This window comes from Monodelphis domestica, chromosome 3 (genome assembly GCF_027887165.1).
Source record: "Monodelphis domestica isolate mMonDom1 chromosome 3, mMonDom1.pri, whole genome shotgun sequence".
Classification (NCBI taxonomy): domain Eukaryota; kingdom Metazoa; phylum Chordata; class Mammalia; order Didelphimorphia; family Didelphidae; genus Monodelphis; species Monodelphis domestica.
In genome coordinates this window covers 117,156,957-117,181,313 of record NC_077229.1, presented here as the reverse complement: position 1 = coordinate 117,181,313, position 24,357 = coordinate 117,156,957, and positions in this window count along the sequence as shown.

Below are 24,357 nucleotides of genomic sequence, written 5' to 3'. Positions count from 1 at the left end.
AATAAAGAAGAATACTTATGAATGTTTAAAAAATGATTGTTTCATCAAAACTGGTGAAAAATAGAATGCTACAAGCATTTAAAAAATTGGTGATTGTTTGGAAATTATAAGTGAATTACTGGCAACAACTTTATCCTTCCCCTTGGTGACTAAAATTTGTTAAAGTCTACCTGCAATGTTAGAAATAGTGGACAAGGAAACAAATCAGATGAAGTTGAATAAAAGCTTAAAAGCTTAAGATCCTGGATCAGACTGGTTTCCTTCAACTTTCCTCAACTATAATTGATTTATTCGAGGCAAGACTAGAACAGTGATTAGCAAGAACCCTGGATTCCAAACTTGATTCATTATGAGCCAACTGAATTCCTAGACAGTTCAGTTCAGAGACAAAGAACCATTTTTTAGGCAGTAGTAGGACAAAATAAATTAACTTTAAATATGAACAATTAAAAAAGGATACAGAATCAATCTGATAACTTCACTATTTATAGATAGTTATTGTGTATATTACAGGTTAGTGATGACTTAAGAGATAAGGCACTTATATCTCTTTCATTAAAGGGAAACAGGAAATAGCTTCATATAGAATAAGAAATTTAATTGGAACTTGAAGAATGTAAAGGTAGAGATGAAGAAGACTATTGAAGACATGCAGTGAAAATTTTGGAATTTGGAAATTGAATATCTTCTGAACAAAACAGCAAGGAGGTTAGCATTATTTGAACTCAGAGTACATGAAGAAGAATAAAGTATAAAACTAGGAATCTATGAGGGAGTGAGGTTATAAAGGACTAAAAAGGAGAGCATTTTATATTTGATCCTGGAAGTATCCGAAAGACATTGGCATTAACTGAATAGGTAAATGGCATTGTACTTAAGAAAGATCACTTTGATTGCTAAGTGGAGAATGGACTAGAATGGAGGTATGTACATATATATATATATATATATATATATATATATATATCAGCAGACTATAGCAACAGTCAAGGCATGAAGTGATGAGGACCTTAACCAGAATGGTTGCAGAGGAGAGAAGAGCACATATAGAAAAAAATCCAGTGCAAAATAGATTCTACCTACATTTATACGAGTACTTTATCTAATCTGCATAGCTCTAACTAAAAAGATATATGAGAAATGATGACTGTGAGTACATATATTCCAATTGCAACTTCCTTCTTTAGAAACTAGATTTTATACTTAATAATCCAGGCACTACTCTCTCCTCATCCTCTTTGTACTTACATACATTTGTCTTTTCTCCTATCTCAAATGGCACTTAAATTTGAAAGTCTGCCACATCCCAGAAGCCCATGTTATAATATAATTGACATTCATGAACATTGTCCTGCATATGTTCAGTTCAAACTCCAAATGAATTTTTCCAAGTAATAATCTGACTGTACTTGTATATATCTACCAATCAATTCTGTCTACAGCTGCCTTGGCCTTGTCTCTCCTAATTCTGCATTCTTATATTTCTTTATACTATCATCTTTGTGTTAATATCTAATGCCTCCTTCATGTCAGACACAAGGAACAACTTCTTTCCTATAACATTTCAATTACCATAATAATGATAGTTAACTAAGAATTAGACTTGTGTTTCATTCCAAAGGGGAGTTAGGACCAATGCATATAATCTACAGAGAGGCATATTTCAATTCAGTGTAAGAAAGATAATTCTAACACATAAAACAATTCAATAATGGAACAGTCCTTCTCAAAGGTAGTGAGTTTCTAAGGGATAGAATTATGTAAGTAGAGAATTCATATCCACTTTTTTCCCCAATTGAATTAGTTTATTTAGTCAATTTAGAACATTATTCCTTGGTTACAATAATCACATTGTTTCCCTCCCTCCCCCTCACCCACCCTTTCCACAACCAACATGCAATTTCATTGGGTATTACTTGTGTCCTTGATCAGAACCCATTTCCATGTTGTTGTTTACACTGGGATGTTCATTTAGGGTCTACATACTCAACCACATCCCTTTAACCGATGAATTCAAGCAGTTGTTTTTCTTTGGTGTTTTTACTCCCACAGTGTTTCCTCCGGATGTGGATAGTGGTTTTTCTCATAGATTCCTCCAGGTTGTTCAGGGTCATTGCATTACCACTAATGAAGAAGTCCATTACATTTGATTGTACCACAGTGTGTCAGTCTCTGTGTACAAGGTTTTCCTGGTTCTGCTCCTCTCACTCTGCATCACTTCCTGGAAGTTGTTCCAGTCTCCATGGAATTCTGCCACTTTATTATTCCTTTGAGCACAGTAGTATTCCATCACCAATATATACCACAATTTGTTCAGCCATTCCCCAATTGAAGGGCATTCCCTCATTTTCCAATTTTTGGCCACCACAAAGAGCACAGCTATGAATATTCTTGTACGTGTATTTTTCCTTATTATCTCTTTGGGGTACAAACCCAGCAGTGCTATGACTGGGTCAAAGGGCAGACAGTCTTTTATTGCCCTTTGGGCATAGTTCAAAATTGCACTCCAGAATGGTTGGATCAATTCACAGCTCCACCAGCAATGAATTAATGTCCCAACATTGCCACATTCCCTCCAGCATTCATTACTTTCCTTTGCTGTCATGTTAGCCAATTTGCTAGATATGAGGTGATACCTCAGTGTTGGTTTGATTTGCATCTCTCTGATTATAAGAGATTTAGAACACTTTTTCATGTACTTATTAATAGTTTTGATTTCTTTAACTGAAAATTGCCTATTCATGTCCCTTGCCCATTTATCAATTGGAGAATGGCTTGATTTTTTTGTACAATTGGTTTAGCTCTCTATAAATTTGAGTAATTAGACCTTTGTCAGAGGTTTTTGTAATGAAGATTGTTTCCCAGTTTGTTGCTTCCCTTCTAATTTTGGATGCATTCGTTTTGTTTGTACAAAACCTTTTTAATTTGATTTAATCAAAATTATTGATTTTACATTTTGTGATTTTTTCTAGCTCTTGCTTGGTTTTAAAGTCTTTCCTTTCCTGAAGATCTGACAAGTATACTATTTTATATTCTCCTAATTTGCTTATAGTTTCCTTCTTTATATTCAGGTCATTCATCCATTCTGAATTTATCTTGGTGTAGAGTGTGAGATGTTGATCAAAACCTAATCTCTCCCATACTGTTTTCCAATTTTCCCAGCAGTTTTTATCAAATAGTGGGTTTTGGTCCCACAAACTGGGTTCTTTGGGCTTATCATACACTGTCTTGCTGAGGTCATTTACACCAAGTCTATTACACTGATCCTCTTTTCTGTCTCTTAGCCAGTACCAAATTGTTTTGATAACCACTGCTTTAATAGTATAGTTTGATATCTTGGACTGCAAGTCCTCCTTCCTCTGCACTTTTTTCATGATTTCCTTGGATATCCTTGAGCTTTTGTTCTTCCAAATGAACATTGTTATGGTTCTTTTTGATTCAGTAAAAAAGTTTTTTTCACAGTTCAATGGGTATGGCACTAAATAAATTAATTAATTTGGGTAGGATTGTCATTTTTATTATGTCAGCTCATCTCAACCATGAGCAATCAATGTTTTTCCAAATGTTTAGATCTAGTTTTAATTGTGTGGAGAGTCTTTTGTAGTTGTGTTCATATAGTTCCAGTGTTTGTCTCGGCAGATAGATTCCTAAGTATTTTATATTGTCTAGGGTGATTTTGCGGGCTTATTTTGTATCCTGCAACTTTGCTAAAATTGTTGATTGTTTCAACTAGCTTTTTGGTTGATTCTCTATGATTCTCAAAGTAAACCATCATATTATCCCCAAAGAGTGAGAGTTTAGTCTCCTCATTGCCAATATTAAATACCTTCAATTTCTTTTTCTTCTATAATTGCTACTGCTAGTGTTTCTAGTACAGTGTTAAATAAAAGAGGTGATAATGGGCATCCTTGTTTCACTCCTGATCTTGTTGGGGAGGCTTCTAGTTTATCCCCATTGCAGATGATGTTTGGGGATGGTTTTAGATACATATAATGTTCATTATTTTTAGGAAAGGCCCTTCTATTCCTATACATTCTAGTGTTTTCAGTATGAATGGGTGTTGTATTTTATCACAGTTTTTTTTCTGCATCTATTGAGATAATCATGTGATTTTTGTTGGTTTGCTTATTAATATGGTCAATTATGCAGATAGTTTTCCTAATATTGAACCATCTTTGCATTCCTGGTGTGGAATCCTACCTGGTCATAGTGAATAACCCTTGTGATGACTTCCTGGAGTCCTTTTGCTACTATCCTATTTAAGATTTTTGCATCTATATTCATTAAGGAGATTGGTCTATAGTTTTCTTTCTCTGTTTTTGACCTGCCTGGCTTTGGGATTAGTACCATGTTTGTTGTAAAATGAATTTGGTAGAATTCCTTCTTTACTTATTCTGTCAAAAAGTTTGTATATTGGGATTAGTTGTTCTTTAAATGTTTGATAGAATTCATTTGTGAATCCATCTGAAACTGGGAATTTTTTTTAGGGAATTCTTTGATGGCTTGTTCAATTTCTTTTTCTGATATGGGTTGTTTAGGTAATTTATTTCTTCCTGTTAGTATAGGCAGTTTATATTTTTGTAAGTATTCATCCATATCACCTATATTGCTATATTTGTTGCCATATAATTGGGCATAATAGTTTTTAATGATTGCCTTAATTTTCTCTTCCTCCTCTTTCACCCTATGTGTATCTACCTTCCTCATGTGTGTTTCTTGTAGACAGCATATGGTAGGGTTTTGGATTCTAATCCACTCTGCTATTTGCTTGCATTTTATGGGTGAGTTCATTCCATTCCCATTCAGAGTTATGATTATTACCTGTGTATTTCCCAGCATTTTGATTTCTACTCCTGGCCCTGCCTTTTCTTCTGTCACTATTTCCTTCTACACCAATGTTTGTTTTTAATCAGTCCCCCTAGTTCCCACCCTTATTTTACTTCTGTTTCTACTCCCTCCCTTCTTATCCACACCTTTTTTTCCCTGTAGTCTTTTTATAACTACCTCCCACCCTCTCCCTCCCTTATACTGCCTCTCTCCCCACCAGTCCATTTGTTACCCTTCTACTCCCCTATAAGGAGCAAATCTATTCTCTGCCCCCAATGGATTAGACTGTTCTTCCCTCTTTGGGACAATTTTAATACACGTAAGAGTTGAGTATTTCCTATCTCCAACCTCTTTACCCTTCCAGTGTATTGATGTTCTCCCCCCTCCTGCCATGAGCTTCTTTGTGACATATAAATTTACCCCCATTTATTTCTTTTCCCATTTCTTTTTGTATTAACCCATTTTTAGCTCTATTTATATATATATATATATGTATGTATTTATGCATGCATATATCTATAAACCTATTTATGTCTTGGCCTTTCATCCTATACAGTTTCTTACTGTTCCCTCTAAGTGTAATTCTAGCTGCCCAGGTGATAAGAACAGTTTTTAAGAGTTACCAATGACCTCCTTTCTTATAGGGATACATAACATTTTAACTTACTGAGTCTCTTTAAAAAAAGAAAAAAAGGGGGTGGTGGGTTTGTTTGTTTTTTTTTCTTTTTCCCCTCTTTTTAAATTACGTTTTGATGATTCTCTTTAGTTCTGTGCTTGAGCATCAAATTTTCTGTTCAGGTCTGGTCTTTTCTTACGAATTCTTGGAATTCTATTTTATTGAATGATCATACTTTCCCCTGTATGAATATAGTCAGTTTTGCTGGGTAGTTGATTCTTGGTTGTAGACCTAGTTCCCTTGCTTTCTGGAATATCATATTCCATGCCTTTAGGTCCTTCAGTGTGGATGCAGCCAGATCTTATGTTATCCTCACTGTGGTTCCATGGTATCTGAATGACTTCTTCTTGGAAGCTTGTAATATCTTTTCTTTGGTCTGATAGTCCTTGAGTTTGGCTATAACATTTCTGGTTGTTGTCAGTTGTAAAAATGGAGATTTGAACCCTGGACTTCAATCCTTAGAAGTCCTTGGTACTTCCCAGAATTCCCTGTAATCTCACCTGAGTCCCCACCTGGGCAAGAACATTGTTTGTATTTAAACTGGCTATAACGCCTACTTCGGGCTCTCTCTTCCGCTTCTAGGCACACGTGTCTTTTCCTCAACTTGAAACATTGCAACATGTAGTAAGTAGGTTTTGAATGGACTAATCATCCCTAGACACATGGATTATTATTTTGTATCCTAGATTTCTAATAATCTTTAATAAACCTCATAAAATATAATACTTTTAGTAGAGAAACTAATTTAACTGTTACAGTTAATGGCAACCACTATATTGGATGAGAACTTCTCAAATTTTTTTTTTCCTTAAAGGTAGCCTAGATAATTATTTTTTTAAGTCATGTTTCTCTGGCCAAGGTTTTTTACCCTCACAAAGCTGTTGCTGATTCAGCTTGTTCCAGCCATCTGCTCTGTACCTTCTTGATTCAGATCGCTCACCTGATCCCGGCCCTGCCCACCCGAATAATGTCTGCCTGATTCTGTGCTCCTGCAATCCGGACCCAGATTTCTCTCCTAGTCCCAACCCACTCGGCTCCAGACCCAGCCTCAGCAACTCTGGCTTCTGAGCCAGATCAAAGATCACCCTAGGCTGCTGGTAGCAGACCCAATTTCTTCAAGATCAAAAACCAGCTGGTAAAAACAGGTGTATTCTTTCCTTAGGCTACAATTAGCCTCCATGTGGGGGCAGGAATCACTGGGGGGAGAAAGAGGAGAAGGAAGAGATTTTTCTAAACAGGAAGTTACAAGCATGGCTTATTTAAAAGGGTATCTTTTGAGTGCACTGATTCTATTATTTATATCACCTGAGATTCAGGGGAAAAATTCAACTCCCTGAAATTCTTTGGCCCAATTTGACATTCCAAAAACCCACCCTCACTATGGGAAGGCAGCAGAGTGGCTCGGTGGATTGAGAGCCAGGCCTGTAGATGGGAGGTCCTGGGTTCTAATCTGGCCTCAGACACTTCCCAGCTATGTGACCTTGGGCAAGTCACTTCACCTGATTGCCTACCCCTTACCAATCTTCTGCCTTCTGACAATAGGCAACTAAATGGATAAAAAGGGAACTTTAAAGAGACTGGAGGTTATAGTTTAAGGCATTTCAGACTCTAATGCTTTTCAGACTTCAATGTTTTGTAAAAATCTCTTTATTCTATTGCATTTTGCTGATTGTTTTGTTTAAGATTTAATTTTGTTAGTTTTAAGTTCATATATTAATGTATTCAATACTATTCTGTTACAATGAAAAATTTTAATGTACTGGGTTTTAACTGCTGTTCTTTATATATTAAAAAAAAACTGTTACCTTGTAAAATTCATTTGCTTGTACTCACAGTGGATCATGGCCAGATATGAAGAGGAAATGGATCTCATTTTTGATGAGAAAGCCTTGAATTTTATATTTCCTTAGCTGACACGGTGTGTTAATGATTATAAGCTATATTTTTGAATTTTAAAACTCTTTTATTATTATATTTTTCTTGCATGTGCAATATACCATTTCAGTTTTTTCTCTCCTTTTTATATTTGAAGCACATCACCAATATTAAGATTTTCTTTAATTTTTTTATTTAACAGTAATAGAAGTTTAAAATACATTTGCTATAATGTCAATGCATGCCCCAAAAGCTTGAGACTATAAAAATGATGCCACTAATTGTTTAAAAAAAATTATGGGACTTTGCTTAAGGATTCTGCCCGATTCCAGGACAAGATATACAAAAGAGCCATTGCACAGGGCCAAAAAAGCACAAAGCTAAACCTGAATAATGCCAAAAAGAGCACACAGGGAATATTAAGGTGGACTCAAGGTTGCAGCACTTGACATATGTTAAATCGTAGACCTTCCTTATATCCAAACTCTTCTTGAAAATACTTACAGACAATTATCTCAAATTTGGCTCCTACCTGGCTCCTATAATCTAGTCCCTTTTCTGTCTTTCATAATGTGGCAACATTCTATAGTCCTGGTTACTGACTATGTAAATGCTAAATTGCTTATATCATTTTAATTGGGCCCTGATTCAAGGACCTGTTATAGATTTATTTTTCCTTTACTTAGAATTTTTACACATAAGACATTGACAGTCTATATTTCATCCAGAAATTATCTTTTTGTATTTCAATTTTTTCTGATGTTTTTTATTTCTCTTACCAATTGATTCATATACCTCATAACTCAGCCATGCATCCCTAAGTGATCCCTGTGTTTTTCAATCACCCTCTTCAGGGGGGGGGGGTGTATAATTATTATTATTTTAAATTGCAATGTTTAAATTCCTTGAGAGAGAAATTTTAGATTAAGAAACATGCTACTTCTCCAAATCCAGAAACTGAACTGTTTCGAGAAGGCACCATGAACATGCCTCCACAGACCACAAGCTGCACAAGAAAAACCAAGAATGAACTTTGGGTGTGGGGTTTGAATGCATTTGTTTTGTATGTATACTCATGCCAAAGGGGACTGCCCCCTAACTTGCTTTTTGTCAATGCACCTAGCAATTTTTAGTTTTGTTCTCTTTTCCTTCTAACCACAAATTATTGTAATCTTTAAGTTGATTATGTATCCATGATCCTTTGGGGAAACTTTTCCCATAGGATCATAAGGGGATATAAAAATGGAAATTTGAACTCTGAACTTCAATCCCCAAAAGTCCTTGGTACTTCCCAGAATTCCCTATAATCTCACCTGAGTCCCCACCTGGACAAGAACATTGTATTTAAACTGGTTGTAACACCTACTTTGGGCTCTCTCTTCTTCCGCTTCTAAGCACATGCGTCTTTTCCTGGACTTGAAACATTGCAACATGTAGTAAATAGGTTTTGAATGGGCTAATCAGCCCTAGACACATATCTTATTATTTTGTATCCTTGATTTCTAATAATCTTTAATAAACCTCATAAAATATAATATTTTTAGTAGAGAAACTAATTTAACTGTTACACATTTTGGGATTAAGAACAGGAGGTGATCTGTGGATTCTTTCAATCTCCATTTTCCCCTCTTGTTTCAGAATATCGGGGCAGTTTTCTTGAATAATTTCCTATAGTATTATGTACAGGATTTTTCTTTTGTCATGGTGTTCTGGTAGACCAATGATTCTTAAATTGTCTCTCCTCAAACGATTTTGTAAATCCTCTGTTTTATGAATGAGATGCTTCATATTTTCCTCAATTTTTTTTATTCTTTTGTTCTTGTTTCATAGTGTCCTGCTGCCTTGTGAGGTCACTTGATTCTAGTTGTCTTCTCATTCTTAAAGACTGAACTTCATCCCTGGCTTTTTGGTTATCCTTCTCCTTCTGTTCTGATTTTCTTTGGAGGTAATCTTTCATTCTCTTTACCTCATCTCTCATCTCCTTTGCCTCATCTTTCATCTCCTTTGCCTCATTTTCAAGCTGGTTGATTTTGGCTTTCAAGACACTATTTTCTGTTTCCAGATGACTTATCTTAGTTTTTAAATTCTTGCCCCAATTGTCTTCAGCCTCTCTTAATTGTGTTTTCAATTGCATTTTGAGTTCTTACAAAGCCTGAGTCCAATTCACTGGGATTTCTGTTTTATTACATGTCTCCTCCTGTGTATTGTTTGTTTTTGGTTCGTTGACTGTGCAGAAGCTATCAATTGTAATTTCTTTCTTCTTTATCTGTTGTTTGCTCATACTTACCCCCTTCTTTGCTCCCCATATTTGTCTGTGCTTTTGCTGCTCTCATTTTTTTGGTTTTGGGGCTTTCTGTCAGTCTCCACTCTTGGAGCTTTGTCAGATCTCTCAGTGCAGTATCTGGGGGAGGAGTGTTGGAGTTTTCCCTTCTCTGCACTCTGGAGGCTTTTGATTGGATTAAAGTCCAGAGGTCAGTGAGGGAGGGGTGTTGCAGCCTAGGCTTCACTGAGTTCTGATGACTTTTGATGGGATTAAGTTCAGCTGGGTTGGGATAGGTGTGCTCTGAGATCAAAAACCTCCTGCAAGGCTGGAGCAGCATGGAGGATCTCCATGGCTCTGACCAGGCTGCCAGCTCCCTTTCCAGCTCCTTCCCCACCTTCCGTATTTGACATTCCCCACTTGGCTCAGCCCTGCCTGCAAGGTACACCCTCCAGACCAGTGCCTTTCCCTGCCCAGAGGTTCACCTGCCTCTGGAGGCCCAGTGCTCTAGGTGGGGGGAGGGGTCCTGGGACCTTCCTTTTGCCTTCCCCTTAAACCTGAGTGTTCTTGAATTCTGGCTTTTTTTTGGGGGGGGGGGGCTTACCTTTTGAGTTGAGTCCAGCAGGAGGGTTCCTTGGCCCTGTCTTGTTGTTAGGTTTGATTTTCAGTCCCCTAGAAGCATTCAGTTTGTGATTGGTAAGGAAGGGTATTCAGAGGTCTGAACTTCTGCTCCTTCTATGCGGCCATCTTGACTCCATATGATCCCATATCCACTTTTTAGATATATTTTAGAGAAGTTTTATACTCCAAGTATGAGATACCTTTAAACTATATAAATAATAGTAATAACAATAGAAATAACAATATCAAATAACACTTAAATAGTGATTTAATATTGTCATAGCTCTTCACAAATGTCATCCCAATTTATTTTTCCAAAATCCCTGGGAGATAGATGTTGTTTTTATCTGCATTTTAAAGGGAACTAAAGAATGAAGAGATTAAGTCATTTTCCCAAGGTCACATACCTAATAAATATCTGTGGCTGAATTGAAACTTGGTTTCCCTGAATGTAAGTACAGTGTTTTCTCTACAGTAACTTATATTCTGGGATTCATACATTAGAAAGAGAAAAACTGATTTTTAGTTCTGCCATATTTAGATTCACATTTCCCTTTATCTCTTGTATTCAAAAGTATTTTGGCTAAATAATTGATTCAGTGGTATAAGTATTTTTTAATGAAAAATTGCTGAGAGCTTGAGAATCTCTACTGTAACAAATCCTTAATTTATAGCATAGAGTTTAGCACTACTTTAGAATACTAATATAAAACTAAATGACATTTCCATAGCATTTTTTATTATAATGCATTTTCCTCAAAATATCATATAAGGTTATTATACATCAATAAACCAAATACATGTTTTAAATGCCTTCTCCTTGAGAATTTGTTCTCCAATGCCATTTATAAAGCATATAGAACATTGAATATAAATATTAAGGAATTGTGGCACGTTTACAGTAAAGTACTTTTCCATAGTAACATAATTGATTCATGTCAGGAAAGTTTAGAACCCAAGACCTTTGGACTCTTAAGTACTATGTCCATTTTGTCACTAGTCCTGTGTGGAAGTATTATTTCATTATAAAGATGTACAGTCTAATGTATTGATGTCAACTGAGACTGATGATAATCAATTGATATTATATTTCAACTTTGCAATATATTTCTCATGTGGAAATTGGAAGTGGAGATGTACCAGGTCACAGACTAAAATTTAATGATGTCTTATAAATGAAAGACAACCACAGAACTAGATTACGTTTACAAATGGCTTGGTTTTGATAGAAGATTCTAAGATCAGCTAATGAAAGACCTCAACTACCTCTTGTCATTGGTCTTTTGTTCATGAGAAAAAGTTATATCATAAAAGTGTTACTCTTTTATGATTGAGTTGAAAGTGATAAAATGTTAAAAATGTCCATGATTATTTAGGAAAGAAAAGGCGAAAATAAATTAAAAGATGCTCATTATTCTAGTTTTGCTTGCCATGAAAATGTATATTGAACCACATTGAATAATAGCATGAGCCAGTATTTATAAATTTATAATAATAACTCACTGAAAAATTCAATATATGCTTCATTTGTTATTTCTACCTTACTAGATGAGTAGTTTTTCTGAAGAAAGTGGTATAGAGGTTGAGGGTGGATTACCTATAATGGCATATATCAATGTTTTAAAAAATGAAATAAATGGATTAAAATTTATTTCCCCCAGACCTGCAATACTGAATAAAAAATACAGCTTCTCTAACTAAAATCTTTGAGGAGAAAAAAAAAAGACAGAGAAAGGATTACTATAACTTGCCAAAGGGACTTTTTCTTCAACTTTAAACCTCTGGAAAAAGGTAGATTTAAGAAACTGCATTAAATAAAATACTTAGTAAATGTGGATGAATTTGTTTTTTGTTTCCACAAATATTAATTATTTTTTCCCTTGGCATGACCTGATGATATCATGTTGATAAATGAATATGCTGTTGATCAACAGTCAATTGAAACTATGATAGCTTTCAACATAGTTATACTTTTAAAAAATCATCTTTGATCTTTTAAAGGGTATGTTTCACTTGAGATTGCATAAGGTTCTTTTATTGACTTCCTAAGAACAAATACCTAAGTATTATGTGAAAAAGAACTAAAATAAGAATGTACATTCCAAGGAAACCAAGACACTCAATAATTTAGTCAATGAAATTGTTATATTTACTCTATTCTATAAATGCACTTAGTTACTTTAGTCAATTTACTTAATGAAGAGGAAGGAAAGCTTCTACTCTGATCCCCATAGAACTCAATCAAAACTATTTAAACTCTCTGTAGTCTATAGTAGCAATATTAAGCACAAAATCTCATTAAAGAGAAATGAAAATATTTTACATCACACAGAATTGTAGGAATAATGTTGGCAGATCACAGGTCCAAATTCTCAAAGAATTCTAGAATTTGGATCTGGGCATATAGACCAAATGACGATTTGGAGTGATAGCTGGCCTGATCCCAGCTGATCTGATGTCCATGGAAGTCATAATTGGTCTTCTCTGGTTTCTAGAAACCAGAAGTTCATTGTGTTGTTTCTCTTCCAATTACAAATTGTGATAATGTAGACTTCATTGATTTCACCTTCAGCCAGGACACCTCTATCTTTGGCTTCTGCCTATGGAGGCTTTGGCCTCAGGGAACATCCCGCTGCACCAAAACAACAAGGCCAGGATTAATCCAATCAAGAAATAGTGCAGATAAGAAGCCTTCATTGAACTGGGAATCCCAATCTCCAACATCCCACCACCATCTACTGTACTCAGACCCACAGTAAGAATCCCACTGACTGGGATCCCAGAGTGAAGCCTGCAACTGTGATGAAGTACCTTATTAGTACCAGGACCAGAAGCTCAGGGTTCTGACTATGTAGCCTGCAAGGAGGCAGCTGGAGTGGAGAGGAAGAGAGGAGGGCCACTTGGTTGTGGCCACCACTCCTCCATCTTGGGCTTTTGCCTCTGGGGATTTGGCCACAGGGCACATCCAGCTCCAGTGGACCAAGCTTAATTCAGTCTAACAATAGTGCAGATAAGAAGCCTTCAGAGGACAGGGAATCCCAGTCTCCAAAATCCACCTCCATCTACTATACTCAGATGCACAGTAAGAATTCAGCTAACTGGGATCCCAGGGCAAAGTCTATAACTGCAACAGAGTACCTTAGTGTAAGGGTCTGAGACTCAGGGCTCAGGCCTGGCACCTATAGGGAGGTGGCTGGCAAGGAGAAGGAGAGAAGGATGAATTTAACTGTCCTTCAGCCTATACAGTTTCACCTTCCCTTTTTGCTTCTGCTGGCAGCTGGGGAAGATCTGGCCTCAGGGCTCATCAATAAATAGGTCATCTGCATCAGACCAATCCAGTTAGTCAGTAGAGCAGAAAAGCCCCTTTGGGACAGAAGAGCCCAAGCCCAAAGAACCAGCAAATAAACAGAGGACCAAGAATATAGCCAATGACTGGGGGGAAAGAAGGAAAAAAAATATATAAACAACAGAAAAAGAAAAAAGAAATTATAACCCACAGCTTCTATCCAGGTGATGAACAAAGAAAAAATGGAACAAAGGAGAACCAAGGAACACCAAGCAAAAACTCAGGAATTTCAGCGAATTGGACACAGGCTTTGGAAGAACACAAAACACAATTCAAAAAACAATTAAAATAAGCTAAAAAAAATTGGGAAAAGAATTAAAAAGCAAAATAGGTCCTCTGGAAAGAAAGGCACATGAACTAAAAGAAGAAAATAGCATCTTAAAAGCCAGAATTAACCAGCTTAAAAATAAGGCAAAGAAAGTTAAAGATGATCTACAAAGAAAAACAATCCAAAAGGAAAAGGATGATCAGAAAGGCAGGGATGAAATTCAATCTTTAAAAATTAGAATCCAACAACTAGAAGTAAATTACTTCACAGGGTAGCAAGAGTCTAAAACAAATCAAAAGAATGAAAAGTTGAGGAAAATGTGAAACATCTCATTGATAAAGCAACAGATGAGGAAAACAGATACAGAAGAGACAATTTAAGAATTACTGGACTACTGGAATATCATGACAAAGGAAAAAGGCTGGACATCATTTTATAGGAAATCATCTAAGAAAACTGCCTTGATATTCTTGAACAAGAGGGTAAAGTAGAGTTTGAAATAATACACAGACCACCTCCTGTATTAAACCCCCAGTTGACAATGCCCAGAAATGTTATTGCCAAATTCAAGAACTTCCATACCAAGGAAATGATATTACAAGCTGCATAAAAGAAACCATTCAGATATCATGGAACCACAGTTAAGATAACACAGGACATGGCTGTATCCACACTGAAAAACCAGAAGGCATGAAACATGATATTCCAGAAAGTAAGAGAACTGGAACTATGACCAAGAATCAACTATCCAGCAAAACAGACTATATTCTTGTAGGGGTGGTCATTTAATAAAATAGATGACTTCGAAGCATTCCTAAAGAAAAGACATGACTTAAACCAAAAATTTGATGCCCACACACAGAATAAAAGAGAAACACCAAAAGGTAATTAAGAAAGGGAAAAAATTAAGGTTCCAATAAGTTCTTTTTATGTAATTTTATTTCCTAAAAGACAATGATATTGGTAATTCAAAAATTGTTGTTATCAGGGTAGCTAGAAGAATTATACTTAGAGGAAATAGTGACAAACTATTTAGGATGAAATGTCAATATATATATACATATATATGTGTGTGTGCATGTGTGTGTGTGTGTGTGCATATATGTATAACTCTGGGTAATAAAAGAGGAAAATACTAAGAGAAATTAGAAGAGGGATAAAATGGAGTAACTTTATATTTGAAAGAGAAGTGCATGTGGGGGAAAGGGAGAAGACCAATACAATGGAAGTGTAAAAGAGGTTAGAAACCGGTAACAATTAAATCATATGTGCATTGAAATTGACTAGGTAAGGGAATAATAATAAGATACATTGGGGCAGAGAATTGTATCATACCTTATAGATAAGTAGAAGAAGAATAAATGAGCTGGTGGTGAGGGGAGCAATAGAAAGGATGGAGAAGGAGGGGGAGTCTTTTAAAAAGGAACTATAGTAAGAGGGAAATCTATAAGAGGGGAGGGAAAGGGAAGTAACACTAAAGAAGTGGAAGGGGGAAAATGAACTAAAAGCAAAAAGTTGGAGAGCAGGGTAAGAAAAGACAGAATCTAATTAGGAAGCCAAATGGAGGGAAATATACAGACAGTAGTCATAACTGTGAATGTGAATGGTATGAACTCACCAATAAAATAGAAGTGGATAGCAGAATGGATTAAAAGTCAGAATCCTATGATATGTTGTCTACAAGAAACACTTGAGGCAGGAAAACATAAGAGAGTGGAGCAGAATTTATAGGGCTACAAATAAAAGAAAGAAGGCAAGAATATAAATCATTAACTCAAACAAAGCTAAAGCAAAAATAAATCTCTTTAAAAGACATGAAGAAGGTAATTACATCTTGATGAAATTCAATATAAATAATGAAGAAATATTAGTACTCAACATATATGCACCAAATGGTATAGCAGTCAGATTACTAAAGGAGAAACTAAAAGAGCTTAAGGAGGAAATATATATTAAAACCATACTAGTGGGGGACTTTAACCTTCCTTTGTCAGAACTAGCTGAATTGAACCAAAAAATAAATAAAAAAGAAGTAAGGGAAGTGAATGAAATGTAAGAAAAATTAGAGCTAATAAAAACCTGGAAAAAAGTAAATAGGGATAAAAAGGAATATACCTTCTTTTCAGCAGCACATTTCACATACACAATGATTGACTGTATACTAGGTCATAAAAACATTGCAAACAAATATAGGAAAGTAGAAATAATTGATGCAATTTTTAGAACATAATGCAATAAAAATCATAATCAATAAGGGCTTGTGGAAAGGCAGAATCAAAACTAATTGGAAATTAAATAATTTAATTCTTCAAAAGTGATTAGTAAAAGAACAAATTAAAGAAAAAAATTACTGATTTCATTGAAGAGATGACAGTGAAGAAACAATTTATCAAAATCTATGGGATTCAGGAAAAGCATTACTCTGGCATATATCAACAAATTAGATAGGGAAAAAGTCAAAGAATTGGGCACGAAAATTTAAAAAAATAGAAAGAGAACAAATTAAAACCCCCCAAATTAACACTAAATTGGAAATCATTAAAATCAAAGGAGAAATGAATAAAATTGAAAGCAAAAGTACTATTGAACTAATAAATAAGACTAGGATGTAGTACACTGACAAAACAACTAAAGGAGATAAAATATGGGTTAACCTAATAAAAAAAGAACGAAAACCAAATTAACACTGTCAAAGATGAAAAGAGCAACATCATCTCTAATTAAGAGGAAATTCAGCTAATTATTAAAAATTATTTAGTCCAATTATATGACAATAAACATAAAAATCTAGGTGAAATGGATGAATATTTATAAAACTATAAACTGCCTATATTAACAGAAGAGGAAATAGATTACTTTAAAAAATCCCATCTCAGAAAAAGAAATTGAATACACCATCAAAGAACTTACTAAGAAAATAGTCCCCAGGGCCAGATGGATTCACAAGTGAATTTTATAAAATATTGAAGAACAACTAATCCCAATACTATCCAAATTATTTGAAAAAATAAGCAAAGAAGTAGTTTTACCAAATTCTTTTCATGACACAAATATGGTACTGAATTCAAAGTCGGGCATACTAAAAATAAAGAAAGAAAACTACAGACCAATCTCCTTAATGAGCGTAAATGCAAAAATCTTAAATATAATACTAGCAAAAAGACTCTAGCAAGTTATCACAAGGGTTATTCACTATGATCAGGTGGGATTTATATCAGGAATGCAAGGATGTTTTAATATTAGGAAAGGTAACTACATAATTGACCATATGAACAATCACACTGAACAGAAACAACATAATTATACCAATTGATGCAGAAAAAACCTTTGACAAAACACAACATTCATTCCTATTGAAAACACTAGAAAGCATAGGAATAGGTGGGCCTTTCCTAAAAATAATAAACAGTATATATTTTAAAACATGAGAAAGAGGGAATCTGGGTAGCTCAGGGTTTTGAGAACCAGGCCTAGAGACTGGAGATCCTAGGTTTATATCTGGCCTCTGACACTTCCCAGCTATGTGACCCTGGGCAAGTCAATAAATCATATTGATTCCGATATGGAAGGTAAACATTTTAAATAAATGAAACCATCAGGAAGCATCATCTGCATGAGGATAAATTAGAAGCCTTCCCAATAAGATCAGGAGTGAAGCAATATGCCAATTATAACCTTTATTAAATAACATTGTACTAGAAGCACTAGCAGTAGCAATTAGAGAAGTAAAAGGAATTGAAGAGATTAAAGTAAGCAATGAGGAGACTAAATCCTCACTCTTTGCAAATGATATGATGGTCTACTTAAATAATCCTAGAGAATCAACTAAAAAGTTAATAGAAATAATCAACAACTTTAGCAAAATTGAAGGATACAAAATAAACCCGCATAAGTCATCAGCATTTCTATATATCTCTAACCCATTTCAGCAGCAAGAATTAGAAAGAGAAATTCCATTTAAAATCACCTTAGACAATATAAAATACTTGGGAATCTATCTGCCGAGACAAACACAGAAACTATATGAACACAATTACAAAACACTTTCCACACAGTTAAACTAGTTAAAACTAGATCTAAACAATTGGAAAAACATTAATTACTCATGGGTGGGATGAGCTAACATAATAAAAATGACAATCCTACCTAAATTAATTTATTTATTTAGTGCCATACCCATTGAACTACCAAAAACCTTCTTTACTGAATTAGAAAAAAACATAAATAAGTTCATTTGGAAGAACAAAAGATCAAGGATATCCAGGTAAATCATGAAAAAAAAATGCAAAGGAAGGAGGACTTGCAGTCCCAGATTTCAAACTATACTATAAAGCAGTGGTTATCAAAACAATTTGGTACTGGCTAAGAGACAGAAAGGAGGATCAGTGGAATAGATTTGGCATAAATGATCTCAGCAAGACAGCTTATGACAAACCCAAAGACCCCAGCTTTGGGGACAAAAATCCACTATTTGATAAAAATTGCTGGGTAAATTGGAAGACAGTGTGGGAGAGATTAGGTTGGATCAATACCTCACACCATACACCAAGATAAATTCAGAATGGGTGAATGACTTGAACATAAAGAAGGAAACTTCTTTAAGTTAAGTAAATTAGGTGAACACAGATTAGTATAAATGTCAGACCTTTGGGAGGGGAAAGACTTTAAAACCAAGCAAGACTTAGAAAGAGAAACAAAATTTAAAATCAATAATTTTGACTGCATCAAATTAAAAAGATTTTGTACAAACAAAACCAATGTAACTAAAATCAGAAGGGAAGCAACAAATTGGGAAACGATCTTCATAAAAACCTCTGACAAAGGTTTAGTTACTCAAATGTCCAAAGAGCTAAATTAATTGTAAAAAATATCAAGCCATTCTCCAATTGATAAATATGCAAGGGACATGAATAGGCAGTTCTCAGCCAAAGAAATCAAAACTATTAATAAGCACATGAAAAAGTGCTCTACACCTCTTATAATCAGAGAGATGCAAATCAAACCAACTCTGAGTTATCACCTCACACCTAGCAGATTGGCTAACATGACAGCTATGGAAAGTAATGAATGCTGGAGAGGATGTGGCAAATAGGGACACTAATTCATTGATAGTGGAGTTGTGAATTGATCCAACCATTCTGGAGGACAATTTGGAACTATGCCAAAATGGCGATAAAAGACTGTCTGCCCTTTTATCCAGCCATAGTACTGCTGGGTTTGTGCCCCAAAGAGATAATAATTCAAAAGACATGTACAAGAATATTCATAGCTGCACTCTTTGTGGTGGCCAAAAATTGGAAAATGAGGGGATGCCCTTCAATTGGAGAATGGCTGAACAAATTGTGGTATATGTTGGTGAAAGAATACTATTGTGCTCAAAGGAATAATAAAGTGGCAGAATTCCATGGAGACTGGAACAACCTCCAGGAAGTGATGCAGAGCGAAAGGAGCAGAACCAGGAAAACATTGTGCACAGGGACTGATACATTGTGGTAATAAGGTAATGGACTTTTCCATTTGTGTCAATGCAGTGTCCCTGAACAATCTGCAGGGATCTAAAAAACACTATCCCCAAGCAGAGGATAAACTGTGGGAGTAAAAACACCGATGAAAAGCAACTGCTTGACTGCAGGGGTGAATGGGATATGACTGAGGAGAGACTCTGAAAGGAACAGTAATGCAGATACCAACAACACGGATATGGGTTTGAATCAAGAACACATGTGATATCCAGTGAAATTGCACGTCGGCTATGGGAGAGGTGGGGGGGGAGGGAAGAAAAGAAAATGATCTTTGTTTCCAATGAATAATGTTTGGAAGTGACCAAATAAAACAATGTTAAAAAAGAAAAGAAAAGAAAAGACCAGACCTGAACATAAAATTTGATGTCCAGGCACAGAACTCAAGAGAATCATAAAAAGGTAATTAAAAATAGGGGAAAAAGAAAAACAAAACAAAACAACAACAAAATAAAATTTTAAAGACACAATAAGTTAAAATGATATGAATCCCTATAAAAAAAGAGGTCATTGGTAACTCTTAAAAACTGTTGCTATCACCTGGACAGGTAGAAGAATTACACTTAGAGGGAATAGTGACAAACTGTATAGGATTAAAGGACAAGACATAAATAGGTATATAGATATATACATGCATAAATACATATAGATGTGTGTTTGTGTGTGTGTATATACATACATATACACACACAACTAGAGCTAAAAATACGTTAATAATAAAAGAAATGGGTAAAGAAACAAATGGTGGTAAATTTATATATCACAAAGAAGCTCATGATGGGAGGGGGGAGAACATCAATACATTGGAAAGGTAAAGAGGTTGGCAATAGGAAATACTCAATTCTTACATGCTTTGAAATTGACCCAAAGAGGAAACAACAATCCATCCATTGGGGCAGAGAATAGATTTGTGCCCTATAGGGGAGAAGACGAGTAACAAATGTACTGGTGGGTAGGGAAGCAGTATAAAAGGAGGGAGAGGGTAGATTGGCAGTTTTAGAAAGACTACAGGAAAAATAAGATGGGAATAAGAAGGGAGGGGGTATAAACAGAGGTAAAATAAGGTTGGGAACTAGGGGGACTGATTAAAAACAAATATTGGTGTAGAAGGAAATAGTGAAAGAAGAACAGGCAGGACCAGGACTAGAAATCAAAATGCTGGGAAATACACAGCAAGTAATCATAACTCTGTATGTGAATGGAATGAACTCACCCATAAAATGCAAGCGAATAGCAGAGTGGATTAGAATCCAAAACCATATCATATGCTGTTTACAAGAAACACACATGAGGAAGGTAGATATGCATAGGGTGAAAGTAAGAGAATGGAACCAAATCTATTGGGCATCAACTGATAAAAAGAAGGCAGGAGTAGCAATCATGATATCTGACAAAGCCAAAATAAAAATAAACCTAGTTAAAAGAGATAAGGAAGGTAATTACATCCCGATAAATGGCAGTATAGACAATGAGGAAATATCAGTACTCAATATATATGCACCAAATGGCATAGCATCCAAATTTCTACAGGAGAAACTAGAGGAGCTCAAGGATGAAATAGATAGAAAAACTATACTATTGGGAGACCTGAACCTTCCTCTATCAGAACTCGATAAATCAAAACAAAAAATAAATAAGAAAGAGGTAAGAGAAGGGAATTAAATCTTAGAAAAATTAGAGTTAGTAGACATGTGGAGAAAAATAAATAGGGACAGAAAGGAATACACCTTCTTTTCAGCAGCACATGTTACATTCACAAAAATTGACCAGGTATTAGGGCATAAAAACTTTGCAAATGACTGCAAAAGAGCAGAAATAATAAATGTAACCTTCTCAGAAGACAATGCAATAAAAATAATAATTAGTTAGTATACATGGAGAGGTAAATCAAAAATTAATTGGAAATTAAACAATATGATTCTCCAAAACCAGTTAGTTAAAGAATAAATCTTAGAAACAATTAATAACTTCATTGAAGAAAATGACAATGATGAGACATCCTTTCAAAACCTATGGGACACAGCCAAAGCAGTACTCAGGGGGAAATTTATATCCTTTTGTTCATATATTAACAAATTAAGAAGGGCAGCAGTCAATGAATTGGGCATGCAAATTAAAAAACTAGAAAGCAAACAAATTAAAAATCCTCAGATGAAGACTAAATTGGAGATTCTAAAAATCAAAGGAGAAATTAATAAAATTGAAAGTCAAAGAATTTTTAATTTACTAAATAAGAATAGAAGCTGGTACTTTGAAAAAAAACAAATAAAATAGACAAAGTATTAGTCAATCTAATTTAAAAAAGTAAAGAAAAATCCAAATTGACAGTATATAAGATGAAAAGGGAGACCTCACTTCTAATGAAGAGGAAATTAAGGCAATCATTAAAAACTACTATGCCCAATTATATGGCAACAAATATGACAATCTAGGTGAAATGGATGAATAATTTCAAAAACATAAATTGCCTAGAGTAACAGAGGAGAAATAAATTACCTAAGCAACCCCATATAAGAAAAAGAAATTGAACAAGCCATCAAAGAACTCCCTAAAAAAATCCCCAGGTCCAAATGGATTCACAAATGAATTCTTTCAAACATTCAAAGAACAACTAATCCCAATATTATACAAACTATTTGACAGAATAAGCAAAGAAGGAGTTCTACCAAATTCATTTAAGTCACAAACATGATACTGATCCCAAAGCCAGGCAGGTCAAAAACAGAGAAAGAAAACTATAGACCAATCTTCTTAATGAATATAGATGCAAAAATCTTAAATAGGATACTAGAAAAATGACTCTAGCAAGTAATCATGAGGGTTATTCATTATGACCAGGTAGGATTTATACCAGGAATGGAAGGATGGTTCAATATTAGGAAAACCATCCACATAATTGGCCATATTAACAAGGATTTAAACTCAGTTTCAATTACTTAAGATCCAGAAAAATCATTGATACATGAAATAAACATAATCCAATATTATTGTTAAAGGAGATGTGAAATTCTATTTTTTGGTGATTCATTATCTAAGCAATAATTTGCCATCTTAAGAATTTTCATAAATCTTTTATACAAATGGAAACACAGACATGAAAATATAGCCTTTTATGCAATCATACATTTTGGCAAATAATGTTGTCTTTAGTATAAGAGAATGTAGTGGCAACATCATTTGACTTGGTGTCAGGAGTATGGGGTCAAAGCTCAATTTTTCATCTCTCCTATTAGCTATGTGACCCTACCTCTATAATTCTTGCTTTTCTCAGCTGTAGTATTTAAGATTTGGTAAATCATTAGAGAGGAAGCAGAGTTGAGTGCGAAGATGTCAATTTATGTTATTTTCCACAGCACTATCAATTAGCAATATGAACAAAATAAAAAATAATAATAAAATATAGATAATACTACATTTTAAAGCTGTTGATATGTGGTCCACAGGAATTCTTATGCTTGGTTTAGTGGTCCTTATTTCTATTTGAGTTTGTCACCACTGGTATAATATATAGATTATATCTGTCAGAAGTATGAATTCAATATCTTCCTCAGTCACTAGTGCTAAGTTCACTTCTCTCACTCCCCAGCATTATGAGAGGCACCCTAGGCCATGATCTGACTCAGTTTCCATGGGAATAGTTGTATGAATAAAATAAGATAATAGTAAAATATTCTATGAATCTTAAACACTCTACTAGTGGTATTATCTTTATAACAATTTTATACAAATGCTAACTATTATTTCTATTTTAAGTTCATTTTGAAGTCTACATACTTTAAATCCTGAATCTGATACTTAACTAGTTCTTAACATTCCTGAACTCCAGCTTATTCATTTGTAAAAAATCAAGGGTTTGGACTACATCAGTGGTTCTTAACCTTTCTAATGCTGTGACCTCGCAATACAGTTTCTCATGTTGCAGTGACCCCAAACCAAAAAATTATTTTGGTGGCTATTTCAAAACTGTAATTTTGCTACAGTTATAACTCAGAATGTAAATACAGGATATGCATTATGTATTCTCATTGCTACAGATTGAGAGGTTGAGAACCACTGGCCTAGATGATCTCCAATCTACCCTCAAGCTTCAGCATTCTATGATATTATTCTATGAATGGTTCATTCTAATGAAAAATAATGAGTTCAAGTGTTTTGAAGGAGATAAAAACCTCTCAGTAATGTGAAATCTTGGGTCCTTTGCAATATCTAGTAGGAATCTCTTGAGCTTGTGGTGGAAACCTCTACTCTGCAAGAACTTCTACGGGACCTTTTGATTAACAACAATAAAAAATGCTAAACAGTGACTGATTTAAGTTTGTTGATTCTCTTATTTATTCAGAGAAAGTCAACTTCTAATCTCAGTTTACCTTATTAGTGTGATGAGGAGTCTTAAGATTGGATGCTTTTACTTGAATGGTCTTTCTCTACACTGGTCTAGGCAAGTAGTCTGTACTCATGGTCTTCTGGATATGCTAGTGTTTAGCTCTTTTTTTAATTCTTAGGGGAAATAAATAATTTGGCAAATTTCACAGCCACCTTACATAAAGACTAGCAAACATATTCAAAGTATTATTACATCAGTAGGATTAAAATAGCTTAAATCTCACTCTTGCAGTTACTTTTCTTATTCCATTAATACAATAAGTTGTTTCAATTATAACTCTATAGCAGTTCATTGTGGATTGATTAATGCAGCATTGATTTTAGTTTGTTATTACAATTATTAATGCAGAAGACATTAAGTGATAGCTCATTATGCCAGGTCAATTACTTTGAAGAAAATGATGAGGTAGCAATGGACTGATGTATCAATAATTGTGATTATAAATTGATAGTAATTACAAGAGTAAGAGTAAACTAAAATCAATTCTACTTTCATGAATCAATATTTAATTGTGGTTGATATCTTATATTAATGGAACAACCTTGTAATTGAAAAAGTAAGTTAATATTTCATTTAATTTC